General features: G+C 35.9%; 1 protein-coding gene and 2 long non-coding RNA genes across 35 annotated transcripts in view; 2 read left to right on the top strand and 1 right to left on the bottom strand.

The window, feature by feature from the left end:
- The first annotated feature begins 5,083 nt into the window (after positions 1-5,083).
- LOC139776484 (uncharacterized) lies at positions 5,084-8,220 on the top strand. Its single transcript, XR_011719086.1, has 3 exons — positions 5,084-5,118; positions 8,009-8,070; positions 8,152-8,220. It is a non-coding gene; the product is annotated as an uncharacterized lncRNA (long non-coding RNA).
- On the bottom strand, positions 7,360-8,417 carry LOC139776485 (uncharacterized). The gene is made up of 2 exons (XR_011719087.1): positions 8,269-8,417; positions 7,360-7,805 (listed from the first exon to the last, which is right to left on the bottom strand). It is a non-coding gene; the product is annotated as an uncharacterized lncRNA (long non-coding RNA).
- Positions 8,418-8,469: 52 nt separating this feature from the next.
- The window catches only part of Bent (projectin protein bent), a 104,477-nt gene continuing 97,115 nt past the window's right edge, over positions 8,470-15,831 (top strand). For 25 of the 33 annotated variants that reach the window (XM_071713127.1, XM_071713137.1, XM_071713129.1 and 22 more), the window contains exon 1: positions 8,471-8,892. The gene's annotated coding sequence lies outside the window, so the exon portion shown is untranslated. Of the gene's footprint in view, positions 8,893-15,831 lie in introns of all 33 variants that reach the window. The other 8 variants (XM_071713157.1, XM_071713159.1, XM_071713160.1 and 5 more) reach the window with 3 other exon arrangements.

The following is a 15,831-nucleotide window of genomic DNA, read 5'->3' on the forward strand; positions in this document are numbered from 1 at the left end:
TCGTTCTTTCGGAGTTTCAAATATATACTTTAAAACTTTTAATATATAAACATGTTATTAAAATTGCAGGATTGTGCGCCAGATATTCGTTCGCGTATTTTATTTCGAACTCTCCTCATAATGACTTCTCTCAAACTTTTATATCTGAAGAAAATGTTTCGCGCAACTTATCCTCGTTTTTTATAGCCAGAAATAAATTGCAGACAAGTCATTAATATAGGATTAGGTGCGGTCTTTTACCACCTTCTACAAGGGAAAACCTCTCGTGCGTAAAATAAAGGGATATATACCGGGAGCTCAAACGCAAACTCGGACGACGGTGACATTTAGAGAGCGTTTTATTGCTTAATTACAAGCGGTCCAGGTGTTTGGATTTTACCACCGCACGGCTCTGACACAACGAATTATGCCGTTTAATAAGTTTTCTATCGTTTTAATTTCAACGCACAAATATTTTTTAGATTCGACATAGTTTGGACATTATGTCTGACCAATCAATATTTGTGAGTACACACGCTTGAAAAAGACCGGAATCTACGGTCGAAACGTATAATAGCGTTGTTTTGAGCAATAAAATTTGGCCAGTTGGCCTATTAATTCTTAATTATTCACTGGCGACTCAAGTTCTCTGGTTTTGTTTTTAAAGAATTATATATGAAATAGAGGTAGAAAAGACTAAAGAATATAATAAAATTAGAAATATCCCAATATTTCAAAATTTGCAAAAGTTAGAGCAACCACGGGCATTTCTAAAAAAATTCAAAATTTTATAAAGAAAGAAGCTCTTTACCGATTATCGCTAAATTCAATACCAACCTTCCTTAAATGATACTCTGTCGATTAAAAAAAAAACAGCCCGATATCTCAATATTTGCTGAAGTTAGAGCAACCACGGACATCAAATCCGCACATACACACATACATACGGGCATTTTTTTTTAGTGCAATATTTCGACGTTTTAGAACACTCTGAACATATTAGCATCAAAAACTCAAAAAACAATCTTTTCTTTGGTTTCTTCTACCCCTATTTCATATACGAAATTTACGAAAACGAAGCTTCCTCTATGAGGAAGCAAAAAAGAGATTGTATCCTGATAAATAAGATTTGCTGGCGTGAATATTTCATTTAAGGGGGCTTTCTACTTCTATTTTGGTGAAAAATTCGATTTTCTAAAAACACCATTTTCGTGTACTATATATATGTAGAATTAGTGTACAAACACTTTTCGTTTTTCGATCTGGTTGACACGATTTTGGAGAAACTATTTAACCGATTGGGCTGAAATTTACAGGGATTGTTCAGCACATATGTAGTTTCAGCCCGTACTAGAATCATAAATTTTTAATTATTTTTAACCCTTTTTTTAAACAATTTTAGTTGCAAAAAAAGGGTCGAGATATTCAAAAGTCCGCCATTTTGTTTCTTTTTACCCAAAATGTTTAATTCTAGTACCGGCTATAGCCACTTACTTATATTTTAATATCCCGTTTGAATTTTTTGTTTCAGACGTTTCTAACTCGAGATATCATGTCAACCAGATTTCTATGGGGTACCCTTACAGTTGCCATTTTGTCGCCATAAATAAGAAAAACAAAAAAAAAATTTTTTTATGTACTTCAATATATGTGAGAAAATATATAAAAGTTTCGAGATATTTCAATACATTTCACTATAAAAAAAAATTCTTGAAAATATGTGCAATAGAAGTAGAAAGCCCCCTTAATGTTTAAGTTTAATGAATTTATAAATAGAAGAAAAAGAAAGAAACTGAAAGAGACAATTTGTCTTCTCTCCATAGAAAAGCGAAAATATTTCTATATCCTTTTTATTCGTTAATTTTTTTTTTAGATATGAATGTGATTTGATAAAGGTGATAATTGAAACTTTATATTGCGAATTATTTAATAATCAAAGGAATTACCAAGCGTTCGATTATATCCGCAACAATTATCTAAAGGATGTTTATACAATTCTTGTTATTAATTTCTGTAAGCGTAATTCCATACAGCATATAATCTTTCAGTACATCTTCTTAAATTTGGCAGCAACCGGACAGATCGATTCGTCGACACCGGCGACGTATTCACTGATGAGATTTTTATGTCCCTCGGACCATTACGCGCTCTCGTAAGTAGTAAAAGCGTTTTATAGTCGGACGTCCCGAGCGCCGGCCCGTGTTTCCGTGCTCGAAGAGTTTCGAAACCTTCATGCATCTCCGCATAAACTTAGACTTCTGGAAAAAGAACACGTCGTATCTCGTTGCTAGTTACACACATTTATTTCGCGGAACGCAGAGAAATTTTCGCATTTCTAGAATCATCTGAGTTCTCGAGACAATTCTGCGATCCGCCGAACGTTTCGTTGACTATTTATCTCGCGGGAACGAGCGTTCGACATTATTCTGACATTATTTTGATACTTACTTCTGTGAAAACTATGGCCGGATCTGTTTTAGAAACTAGTTAGAACTCTATACTTTAGCGATAAATATTTAAAAATCTTTACGAAGAAAGTTTTGCGTTGCTTTACGTCAAATAAATCTTGCAACACTCGATCAATTTGTCGACTCGTAAATTAATCACAAGTGTTATAATTCAATACTAGTATAAATTTACTGTGATTATTATAACAATTTATGCGACCTCTCTACTAACTACTTTAAGTCCTGTCCTCTATATCGGTAAAAGAGTTCTTGGCCTCGATATCGTATAAGTCGCGATATCGCATATGTGGATGATGCATTTTGCGATATTCGATCGACTGGTCGGTAACGTCCGCAAAAATCGGCAAAAATTAATATCCATGTTGTGTTTCTTTCAAATAGTGCGGGTGAGACACCGAGGCAAATATAATAGGCCAGTGTCTTGTCCTGTCCTCGCACTCATAACATCTATTTCCAGAGCGGACCGGCGACTAAGTTTAGAACGGCTGTTCCATATACTCGGGCCGTTCGCCCACTCTCGAACTCTCGCGCTCTCGCTCTCGGGGAAAAAAATGTGATAAAGGAACAAACAAATGCGCCGTCGTCGGCTGCGTAAAGACGAAATCGGTAGAGCGAGCGGTCTTTGATAATCAAATAATAGAATGGAAATTTAATGTAACATTTAATTAGTCTTTGCTCTGGACGTCGTCGTTTAGTTTATTGTAATTAATTATATACATATATTTATTTTGATTGTATATATTACATGACATTTTGAGAAAATGCGAAAGTTTTTATGGTAGATGTCTTTTTGCATCGAAATTTTATTGCGAAGAATTTTTATGTGGAAAATTAATTATAAATTGATTCAAACTAATGAAGTATTTATAAACACAAAACCGTAGGTTTTTAATTATTAAAATTTCTAATTAGTCTAGTAGTTTTTGGGGCTAATGTAATTGAAATCTATCAAAGTTCTCGCAGCAATTTAAATATCTGATATTTAAATAAAAATAGTCGAAGAATTTATTGTAAAGAATTTCTCGAAGTTAAAATAACTGTAGTTTTTCTCAATAAACAATTATCTTAAGATGTTAATAGCACGTTTTTCGAGACGTTAAACGAGGCAAACGTAAATAAGAGTGAAAATGAGATCACACGTTGCTTGTATTCGTCACGTCCATGTTATTTAGTTCATGCGAGATTTCACGTTGCATCAACGTTGCGTACGTGGTGAGGCGTGAAAAATATTTTCGATGCCGAGCGCCGCTTTGGTTCTGATGTAAGTTTTGTTTGATCTATTTCCCGTCGTTGCTCGCATTTAGGATGCACCCACAGTGGAATAAACGACGCTATTTACGCGTATGCTAATTGCCAAGGTCCCCTTTGACATTTTTCTGCCTTGACTCTCGGAGAATATAATTATAGACGCGATTCTGCCGAAGAACTCAACCGAAACTGATTTGTGAGACGTATAATACAGTTTAGTAAATAGACCTTAATAATCAGTTTGATGTCTGTGATGTCACATTTGTAATCGCGACTTAACTGTGGAACTCATTGTCAGTTCACGTTATTACTCAAGAAGCACAGTCATTTTCAGTGGTGGTCATTTTCACAGTCATTTCTTCAGTAAGCAATAAAGTAAATTCACATAATTAATTAATTAACTACTTGTATGCGTATTAAGATAATACCTATTTAGCTAATTGGTTTTTTATCAGATAATTTTTAAATTGATTTTTTTTTATTAAGCAGGAATTGAAACGATAATAGATGGGCATTAAAAATTATCGTTTCTTATTATTGCAGTATTTAAATGTAATTGTTAATTTTATATTGATATTTTTATTTCAAAAATATTTTATATTGCGTTTTGAATTTTCTAGTTTTTTTAAGTAGAATTTGTAATTCCAATAATTTTTATGTATAATATGCAGGATATTTTATTCTAAACATCTGATGCGTTTCTAAAATATAAATTGAAGAAACGAGTATAAATACAGGTGCCTTTATCTCGCTTCTGTGAAAGTGTGATTTACGTCGGGTCTCGCGATTTGCTTATTTCTCTTTAGCGAGCTCTGTATTTTCGATCGTATATCAGTTCAAGGTAGCATCGGAAATGGTATTAATACTTCGCCGTTCTATCAGACGAAATAATATTCAAGAAGGATATTCTCTTCTTGACATTTTCAAACAAATTGTCGATTTGATAGAAAAAAAAAATGCAATAAATTCGACATATCCACATTGCGTTGGATGGTGGATATGTCTTTTGTAAATTAATTTCGCCATCTAAACAATTTGTTCGCTAATTTGAGTTTCTTTCTTTGATGCGCGTAACGTCATTCTCGTATATTTTAACAAATTTAACGCAACAGAAGTTGCAGTAAGTTAGTTGATTTTATACGATATTCTCGTCGTTTATTGTTTCAAGATAAATTAGATTTTTTGAGATGTTTAAAAATCTTTTCTCCTTATATCTTATTGAGGAAGTATTTGTTTAATTTTTAGATAAAGTTATGCGGTAACTTGACTATAGAAAAGATGCTCGGAATCGTTAGGTATAGATTCTAATACGTAAAGATAGATTCGCCGGTGAGGGGCGATCGTGTATATTTAGAAAAGTGCCCGGTTTGCCAGAACTGAGAGAGGCTTGCGTCTCGACGCTTCGCGTGAGATTTCTCCTTTGGTGATTTTTCTCTTCTTATTCTTCCTCTCCTTCATTTCATCTTCTTCGATGCTCCTACTCATCTCCAGCGAACTTAACAAGAACGTCGTTGTAAGATTTTCCGGATGAGCGCAAAGCGCATACATTGTGTTGTGTTATAACGTATAACCGCGTGATTCTCTTTAGCAGATTAATTCAGACAGTTGAGAACGAAAGTCCGCACTGTGCTTAACGCCAAAATGAAAATATGACAACAGTAATTATACACATTTTAAACTTGTTAAAAAATTATCACGAGCAACACATATAAATATATAATAAAATGTAAAGTTAAAAATAAAATTTTATTTAATTGTAAGAAGGTAAAAAATACATAAATAATATATAAATAATTATTTAATATAGATGTGAATATTTTTGTGTTGAGTGATTTCTGCAACGTGATACCTGATATCAGAGAATTTTGATTTTTATCTATAGACTTTCTGTTTAAAAATTAAAATTCCTTCTTAAATGTTTTATACAGTTTAGAAAAGTTTCAGTTATTTTCATTGGAATCCAATTTGTACGTACCTTAGCGACATGTTTTGACAGTAGTTGAATGATCATCGTTGCTCTTCTCGCGATTTCTCGTCGCTTTTTTCGAGACACCGATAAATCAGACTTAACGAAGGCGGGGCGGTGTGACGCATGGCTGTGTTTTTCAGTCTACGATAGGCCGATCGTAGACTGTGGGAGAAAAAGATAAGTAAACTTGTAATTACGTCGTTGCTCAAGACCCTCGTTGTAACGTTTCACGGATGGCTTGAGGAAATATGTTTGTCAGGATGTACAGAGTCATCTCGCACGGCCACTCAACGTTGAGTTATAGCTATAACGTCCGCTTACATGTATCCAGGAAGAAGAGATTTCTAAAATTATTACTGCAATTAAACGTCTCTTCTACGAAAGGATCGTCTCGCGAGGATGAAAGAGTAAATGACGTGTATCTCTTCGTCGATTTTTGCAAATCTTGATTGTAATTAATCGACGCTCCATAATTTAAACTGTAATTAAATACACGCAACTGTTTGGGTATGCTATTGCCTTTAAATCGCCCTGCCTGCAGTATTTGCTACTTCTACTAATTTCGAATACTTCTGTGTATACTGCTTGGTTCTGTTGTTATTTCTGTTCATTGTGCGTTGAGTGACGATTACATAGTTAGACGTCCAAAGTAAACTAGCGATTTCTTATTCAATCGCAACGAGAAGCTTCTATTTGCTTGGATGAAATTGATCTTTAACTGTAATCCAAAAAACTCATATTAATTATACATAGTTACATAACATTGATCGTATAATGATCATTTGTACAAGGAACCTCACAATTTTAATAATAAATTTGATTAAAGATATTTCTTTTCAAAAATTTTCCCGGCGAAAAATTTACTCCAGGCTCAACGAGTCTGTCATTAAAATTACGTAAAATACTCATTATATACTTATGATGTATGATTTGCGCGACTTAAACGTGACAACATTGACAGGCTAAAAGCACTCGAAATCTCGGTTTCGCAACATTGTGGACTCGAGGTTTCGTCGTTTATTTCTCGTCATCGATTTCACATGTCTCTCCCGAGACAAGCTCGAAAACACATAAGTCAATCGATACGTGCGACTTATTTTTCATTCTTTTTCTGCCTTCCTCTCCAGAGATGAGAGAAAAGAACGTACCTTGCGAATTACGCACGCGAGTGCCGCGGTGCTATCTAATTTCATCACGGGGACGCCAACGTGAGGGATTCCATTCCGGTGACTTTTCGCCGGTCATTTAGTTCCACTGTCGATAGCGCGGGGTTCATTTTTAGATTCGTTGCCGACGGCCGCGTCCATATGACAAACTCGTCAGTGACAAGAAATAGAACGCGCAAATGACGAAGTCGCGTCAATGCGCTGAGCGTAACGCCGCGTATATTCGGCCATATATAAATACAAATGTTAAAAAAAGATTCGAGTAAAAAGAGGATATGAGTAACTTCGCGTCTTTATGAGTATAGTGTCTGTTATCATTCTTGACCACAAAATTATTACAGAGAATTTTAACGTGGATAATGTCCATTTCTATCAATGCAGGTTAATTGTAATCTTAATTGGTTTAACTTACTTTCCATCTTTTTTTAGTTCAAGAGTTAGAAAAAGATAAAAAGTAAGTAAACCGAGATTAAAATTAATCTAATTTGGTAAAAATGGACACAAGACAGTAGGATAATAAAAATCTTAATTTGTTAGGTATCTAAGTTCTTTATTATAACTATAGCAGTGTTTGATAAATTATTAAATTAATTTTAATTACATCATATGCAATATAAGCATACGTTTCATACGCTGTAGAACATTTCATTCTTGCGAATTCGTGTAATTCGAATTTTCGAATTCTCTACAATCATTGTCCGTTAATTTTCTGATCTCATCGTATAAAAGCAAACATTGTGTAACAGTGATGCGCTAGATATAAGAACTAAGATGAATCTCGACGTGGGCACGTGCGCGTCGAGATTACGAAAGAAGTATAGCGTATAATAAATGCTTTTTCACGTCCTCTGCACTGAGCGCATATGTCTGTCGGCACTTACTTGGGAATCGCGATACCGCGACCTTGGATAATTCGCCAATGGTACTTTTTGCTGCATAATATTGTTGCGGTGAATTGCATAAAGATCCTGCGTGCTGAAAAATAAATGTTAGGTAATTTAAGTGATACAAAAAATATTGTCCATATTCATATTTCTTATTAAGATGTCTTAATAACATTATTAAGTACTTCTTGTTGTTAAACGCTCACGATTGTAATAAAATATTTAAAACGTTGGTTATTAGTTTGTAGGAATTTATTATTTACGAAATTATAATTAACATATGGACGTATTTAGGATGCATCAACTTCAGCATGAAATCAACATATCTGTGTACAAAGGCAAAAGAGTTTTAAAAGGTAACATTTAACTGGTGTTTAAGTATCATTATCTCTCGAAATCATGATTAAAAAATGAAACAGACGTCGCAATATTGTTAGGGCAAGATTTTGAGGTAGCAGCTATTTGTCAGTAGCGCCGCGCGGATAACGCGTGTCTGACCTGATTGCGTCGTTCGCTTATCGACCTGATCACTTATCGGACGCGACTTCGTGTACCTCGGCGTATTGCACATAGCATCGCGGCGCCCGCGAGACCGTGGGCGTGCGTACGGCTCGACGGGGATGTAAGACAGAGGACTCGGAGTAAGACGTGGTAGTGGCGACGGTAGTGGTGGTCGTGGTCGTGGTGGGCGAAACTCCAAGCCCCCGAGGTAGCTTTGCGATACCTCGCGCGTTCAGTTGGCGCGCGGGGCCCCAACGATTGGGACGGCCGATAGAGACACTTCGTGCAAGTAAAAAAAGAGAGTAGGGTATACGAGAGACACAAGAAGCGAGACAGCGACGAGCGACTCGACCGCACGACGAGTGACGACGACGACGACGACCCAAGACGAAGACGAAGACGATCAAATCTGAAGACAAGGGTGGAGGGAGTCTCTCTCTTAATTTTTTCCCCCCGTTTTGTTTCTCGCGCGAGCTCGCAGAATTCTCGAGCCGAGTCTCTCCCGAACCGAGTGTGTGCGTCTCGTTGTCTGCCTCGGGGGGGTTGGGAGTGATCCAGGAATAAAGCGACCGCTCTCGCCGTCGTCGCGGGTGTTCCGAGGAAGAACGCTCGGCCGGGTGCCGGGGCTCGCACCTTCGGAAGGGAAAAGCGCTCATCCACACCCGGAGACGCTTCAAGTAAGTCTCTCTCGATGATGTGCGTTGGATGATGCGGATGTGCGGATTGTGTGTGGCTGCGAGGGAGCGTGCGTGACGATTGCGCCGGATTCACGCGCGTCAGTGCGACTTCTCTTCACACCATTGCCCGAGTGACCGAGCTCTCCCCTCGAATTCATCCCATCTTTCCCCCTTTCGTCCCGACCGCCTGTTAATGTTGTTAACGTCGCATCGAGGGCCGCGTGTGGATCAGTGTCGAAGTGTGAGCAACAAGTGACGGACTCGGTTTCGCGCACACTCACGCGAGTGATTCGCCGGGGGTAGGTGAGGGGACAAGTGGATTGAGGAGGTATGTCACGCTCTCACGACAAGTTGAGTCCAGTAATCTCTCTAGATCAGTCGTTCAGACCGTATAGATCCCCCTAAAAAGAAACTTATTGCCTCTACAATTTGACTATTCTATTTTGATTTAGACTGAAATTTATAAGTAGAAATTTATAGATGTAGGATTGCTTTTTTTGCCTTTGTTTCAAAGATTGAATATTATTAATTTAGTATACGCCAATGTTCGTTGAGAAGTTCAGTTGAGTATATTCAATTATTTTAAACTTGGAGAATCGTAAAAATTACACGTGTCACCTATATTCACATATTTCTTTTAATATGTTGTATTAAAAAAATGTTTTATAATATTTTGACATGTTTAAAACTATTCGATGGAAGTTTTTTTTTATTATATAATCAGATACATCACAGCCGGGAAAACAGATGTGTCGAGAGACGAATAAATGTTAGAAACTAGGTGATCAAGAAATGATAAAGGGCGACAGAAAGCAAGTGATAACAATCAAGAACATTGTGACATTTTCTAGCTTTCATTCTCGCTTAAGTTTTGCATATTTTAGAAAAACTTCACCTTGCTTTTGACTTCTACTTTAATTACGGATTTCTTAGACACGAAAACAAGATATTCACGTTCATCACGGTGGCATGTTTGGCCTCATTTTGGAGTAAACAGTGATTCTAATCTTCACTCGTTCGCGTGATAAACAGCGCGTTAATTTCGAATCTTTTACAGTGCCTTAATAATTCCCTTATTGCGTCCTTGATTACTTCGTCGCTGCTTCTTCACTTTGTCTAATTATTTGATTATTAAAAGAAATCTGGTTCGGGATTGTAAAAAATCCGAGCCCGAGTTTCCAATAAGCTCGCGGTGCAGACGCGTTTCTCGACGATCCTCTACTTTACATGACTAATCGCTACGAGTTCCGTCGCGGCAACGGCGGCGGCGACTATTCGTAGACTACTATCTAGGTATCTAGGCTCGGAGTCCACTTATTTTTAGGAGGGCGTAATGTGAGGAGCGGTTCGTCGTTCCTACAACCATCTTTTCGCCCGTGTCGTTGTTCCATATGTCGTTTCGTCCATCTTCACGTCACCGTGCCGTCCGACACATTGTCTAACGCATCATTTGCCGCCTCGTCTTCTCGCCGACTTCCTCTCCTCGATCTGTCACGGCTCGTATTTGTGCGTTAATTTTGGGAGGCATTAATAGGAGGCATTCATTTCATTTGCCCGCTTCTTCTTGTACCATCTTATTCCAACTGTAATTCTAATCATACGATTTGTAGGAATTCAGATTTATATAGGATTTCAGATTTATCGTTATCAGTTAGTTGTCTTTCTCTTATTGCTTTTTCCATGTTTGTTAATAATGAAACTTTCTTAGTACTTATTTAGTAAAAAAGAAACACAAATTAAATAGAATAATAACACATAATGATATAATATGTTTGCATTAGATGTGCCAGAAAACCTATTCTGAGAAAGAATTCTGTCAAGATACTCTGTCTATTATACAGAATTTTTGAACATATTTATTTTGCAAAAGCTTTTCTCGCTGTTGTAATCATCGTGTAGTCATCGCCGATGCTATAATTTTTTCTTTCGACTTATAGCGATCGATGAGAACCCTGGAATGTTTGACTGATTTAAAAATACTTTGCATACCGCGAGTTCCGCGAGACTCGTTGAATCCGGAGAAGCTGGGCAGTTGAGAACGCGAAGAAAAAATAAATCGTACATGTGTGCATTGCAAAGGAACCTAAAAAATACAATTACATCCGATCGACATTAAATGCATTATTAACAAATCTTAGAAAAGAAATGAAAAAAAGAGAAAGCAAATTAATAAAATTAATTATCTATGTAATTTCACTAAAAGTCAGGGAAAATTTCAGAAATTAGCATGTTTTAAAAATGAATAATAAATTATTAAAAAATGTCAAACGGGTTATTTTGACCCCCTTGGTAGTTGTTCTAATGTTAAAGATATTGGAACAAATAAATTTCTTTTGCGAGATCCACGAAATTTGATATTAAATGTAGGATCGATGTCATTAATTTATGTTAAACATTTAAAGAGTTTCGCTTTAAACATGCAATATTTATTAATTTTCAATGCTTTCGATATAAAACATTCAAAAGCCATACTAGGAAAAATAAATATAACTCCACGAAGATTTGATACAGATTTTTAGTCAAATTCTTTTTTTTAGGTAGATTTAAGTATCAATTTGTGATTATATTTAAATCCTAAAAAATCTCTTAAATATCTTTCCTTGTAAATGGCTCATAAATTACTCGAATAGTTTATTAGGTGCAAACATGTTTAAGTACATTGTTTATAATTAAACTTAATTGATATACGATATTTTAATTGATTAATCATTCGATGTGTTATGTATATCGATCGTATTTTTGGATGCATTGTCGACATTGTAGCATTGTCAGCCAAACGGCTCGTTTCACCTGTTGATCATCAGAGTCGGTCTTAGCGTGAAAGGACTAATATTATTCTTGGCGATGTTTGCCATTGTCTAATGATTTCAATCGATAAATTTGTTTCTCCCCTTACGTGGAGAGAAATAATTATCTCAGTCTCGTAAACAGTCAGTCTCGTAAATTCGCTCTCCTTAATTGTTTCAATGTAATTTATAATGAAAGAGAGAGAGAGAGAGAGAGAGAGAGAGAGAGAGAGAGAGAGAGAGAGAGAGAGAGAGAGAGAGAGAGAGAGAGAGAGAGAAAGAGGAAAACAGAGTCACATACAATAATATTATATATACTTTTAAATTTTAATAAAATAATAAATAGCAGCGCTAAAAAAACAACCTAAAAATATGCATTTTTAATACCACAATTGTTATTTATTAAATCATTTAATAATGAACGTCGTAGTAAAGTTGCAATTATTTGATCGGTATTGATTCTTTTTATCAACAACCCATTTTGTTTACTTGTCTAGTCATTTAAGGCTAATCTGATTAACTTATAACAGAAAGTTGACCTAGAAAGCGATTCGTATTTTTGACCCTCGCTCATTTCAATATCGTAAGATATGTTAAATGGCTAAACAATCGTTTAGTAAACTTTAATAACTTCTCCGTTATTTAACATATTTTATTACGTCGTGCATTCTAATAATAAAGAGTTACATTTTAATACGGTTGACAGAAGTTGCAGTGTTTTTATATTATGATTTATATTATGATTTAAATTGTCGCTCTAAACCAACACGCTTTATTTCAATGTTTTATGTTTTATCACGTCAAAATTGTTTTATATAAATTGTATAAATTATATACACAGGTGACGTTCTTATTTTATTGTGCGGTATCGCGCAAATAATCTAGCAACGTTGATATTAAACGCGCCAAGCGATCTTTTCATCACCCGCGACCGTTATTAAACATAATTCCTGATTTTGCGGCCGGACGTTTTGCCGCGTTCTGCCAAAAAGTCGAGTGCAAAACGCTTGTTTACAGGATCTCTCCGCGTTTTATCGCGGATAGATCGGGATGTCGATCGGCGATTTTAGTGCCGCTGCCGACTCGTTTGAGTCAGTCGGCGAAAATAGATGCGCGGTGCGTCGCAAGTAACGCGGTCAGTAGTATAAGCATATGGTAGAGTGCGCCCGCGAAAATGCATCGTACTAATAATTATAACCCCTCGCGAGTAGAATTTAGTTCCGGATGTGACTTCACCTTGAGCGTGGAATACTATTGAGAAATGAATCATCGTCATGCGACAAAAGTTCCTTTAAATAACGTTAAAAAATATCAGAAACCAATTCTGAAATTTAAATTCTTGATTAGGTATCTCCAAAAATATAATCCGAGAAATATTATAATCCATTTTCTATTTATTTAAGAATTACATTTACGGTACAAAGTAATGATTCAATAACGACAATGATATTTAATGTTTTTCTTTGATGTTTTAATCCAAACTTTATTATAATTACTATTATTACTGTATGTTTTAAATAATTACTATTATTACTGTATTTTTAAATACAATCCTTTTTTTAGTTAGATTAGAATTGTATTCTTTTTTCTGGGAGGAAGCATGTTATTCAAGACGTGAATCATTCTATTACGACGCGATAGATTATATAGATTGTTAAATATTTTCAGGTTACTCATTTCACATTCCTAAGACTGAGTGGGCACATAACAACAGGCTTATTAGTCACCAGATTAAATGACTAGTTAATTCGATTAAAATAGATGCGGTATAACGAGAGTTATTGGGCGTAGTAACGTTTAGTCATAAACGTATATTTTGACAAAAGTATAAAAATTTTAACATTATATCAAATACCGTTTTACCGTACGGATCTTAACAATTGTTTCGCGCGTTACATGTCAGAGTCACATGAATATACTGTCTCGTAAATTCACGACGGCGAAGAAAGGAGATTGTTTCGCACAATGCACACGCGTAGCTTAGAACCCTGCCAAAAATAATTGTGCCTTTTTAACGAGCCTGGTTCAATGTCAAACGCTCATTGAACGTTTATTCCCATTGCGAGATTCCAACAGCTTATACTGTATTGCTGTGTCCCATTTTTATAAATTCTTGTTCTTCCGTTCTCTCACTTTATCTTTTATGTCCTTCCATTTATTAATTATAATATACATCCGAAATATCGTTTCTGTTTTTCTACAGATTTAGTTAGCGCATTTGTTATACGCTTAACGGCAATGTGCTACATTTTTATTGGGTCAGAGTGTCAACAAATATGTATTGTATCACAAATAGCCGGCAGAATTATGCCAAAGTGAAGCAACGCTTTCTATATAGCCAGCAAAAATATTAGGTCAGTTGGATGCCGGCATTCTCTCACGTATAATGTACCGACATATTCGAGGATTTAAATAGCATATTTCTCGATGGATACATGCTTAAATTGTAATTCTGAAAATTGTTTGTCGTTTCGCTTTACTTAAAAATTAGTGATATGTTATACAAGACAATAGCATAACAATCAAAGATTTGTTTTGGTTTTTGATCGTTTCTTCTTTTGCATAAACGATTTTCTTATTATCAAAAGACACGAACGTCCCAAGATCATTTCTGTTTTATTTTTAATATAGTAAATAACAAGCTGTACACATTGCTTAAAATACATTGCTAAACTACTTACATTATTTAAGCATTCAACGACAAGCTAACTTAATTTTTGAAAAAAAACGGAAACATATTATGGACTCAGAGAAATAAATACTTTTTGTAATATGAGAATTTTAATAAGAAAATCTTTGTCGATACAAATATATTCTTTTTGGTTAAGAAAATCTTTCCCGCACTCATTCCACTCTGAAATCGGTAAACAGAGATTAATACGACAAAATTTCTTTAAACAAACCTAACGCGTTTTTATCAATATTTGCTAAACGAATACTCCAAGGTGTTGTCTCGTATTCGGCAACGCTTTTCCATCCATTTCCTTTTCGTTTCTGAAAGATGTATCGTCGGGTGACAAACGCGGCGCGAAAATCAGACAACGGGCGAAAGAGGCGGAATGCGAACGGGCTGTTACGAAGTGCAGTAATCTCAGGAATGTATGTGGAGGCCACTTGCCAAGTCTTTACTTGTGACGTTGTAATACTCGCGTCGTCCGTTTTGTATGCCGTTTCGTCGGTCTCCTTAAGCTCTCCCTCGCATCTGTTCAGTCTCGTCAAAAAAGATCAACCACTGGTCGTAGAATCTGTGTCGATATTATACCGTCTCTCCTGGAATAATGCAGCTGTGAAAAATCCGTTAAAAGACGTACATTTGCAATTAATCATCAATTTTTTTACCCGTTTTCGTCAATTAAGAACAAGCGCGTCTTTGGAGTTTTTTTTTCTGTGAAAGCTTTAAAAGAAAAAGAAAGAAAAATAAAGGAGACCTCAAAACGTTGAATTTTCACTAATTTGACACGTTTAACGTCGAATCGGTGATTCCTTTATCTTCTTATTTGTATTATGACTTATTTATCTGGCACTTCTTGGGACAGCGCGAGCGAAGAGAAAAGCCAGGCGTATCATATTTCCATCGCCTGGCTGGAGCTGACATAATAGGATAATTTGTTTCACAATTTTGCAGCTCGGACGGTGGCAAGCGACCAATTACGCGAATCTCACGTTACCGGAAGGATATCGTCTCGTGTACCCAACGCCTACCCTTGCACTTGGCAGTCTTCTCCCGGCACACGTCACGCGAAACTAATTCATACTTTCCGAAACGATTGTCATCCATCGTCAGTGTTCGCAAGGCTTCTTAGGCTGCGTTTCGATATTCGCTGCCGCAGATTTTCAGTACTGGCAGTGAATATCGAAACGCAGCCTTAATCACGTTTAAAACAAATGTATTATCTCATGTTATATTTATAATAGAAAAACTATACAGATAGTTGAGCCCACTCAAGCTTGCAGTTTCTGTCATATTAGTGAAAATTCGGAATCCCAGAAATTATTTTTTTATCTATAGACACCGAAGTACAAACTAAATAGAATGTTGACTGTCCACGCAGTTGCTCCAATTATTTTGTAGCTACAAGCAGTTCGAAATAACTAGCTTAATTACTTCGCAGTTAATCACAAGCGTATTTTAGTTCAACAGACTTCCAAACGA

This window comes from Temnothorax nylanderi, unplaced genomic scaffold, assembly GCF_030848795.1.
Source record: "Temnothorax nylanderi isolate EJ_2023f unplaced genomic scaffold, tnyl_v1.0 TNYL_tig0120_pilon, whole genome shotgun sequence".
Taxonomy (NCBI): domain Eukaryota; kingdom Metazoa; phylum Arthropoda; class Insecta; order Hymenoptera; family Formicidae; genus Temnothorax; species Temnothorax nylanderi.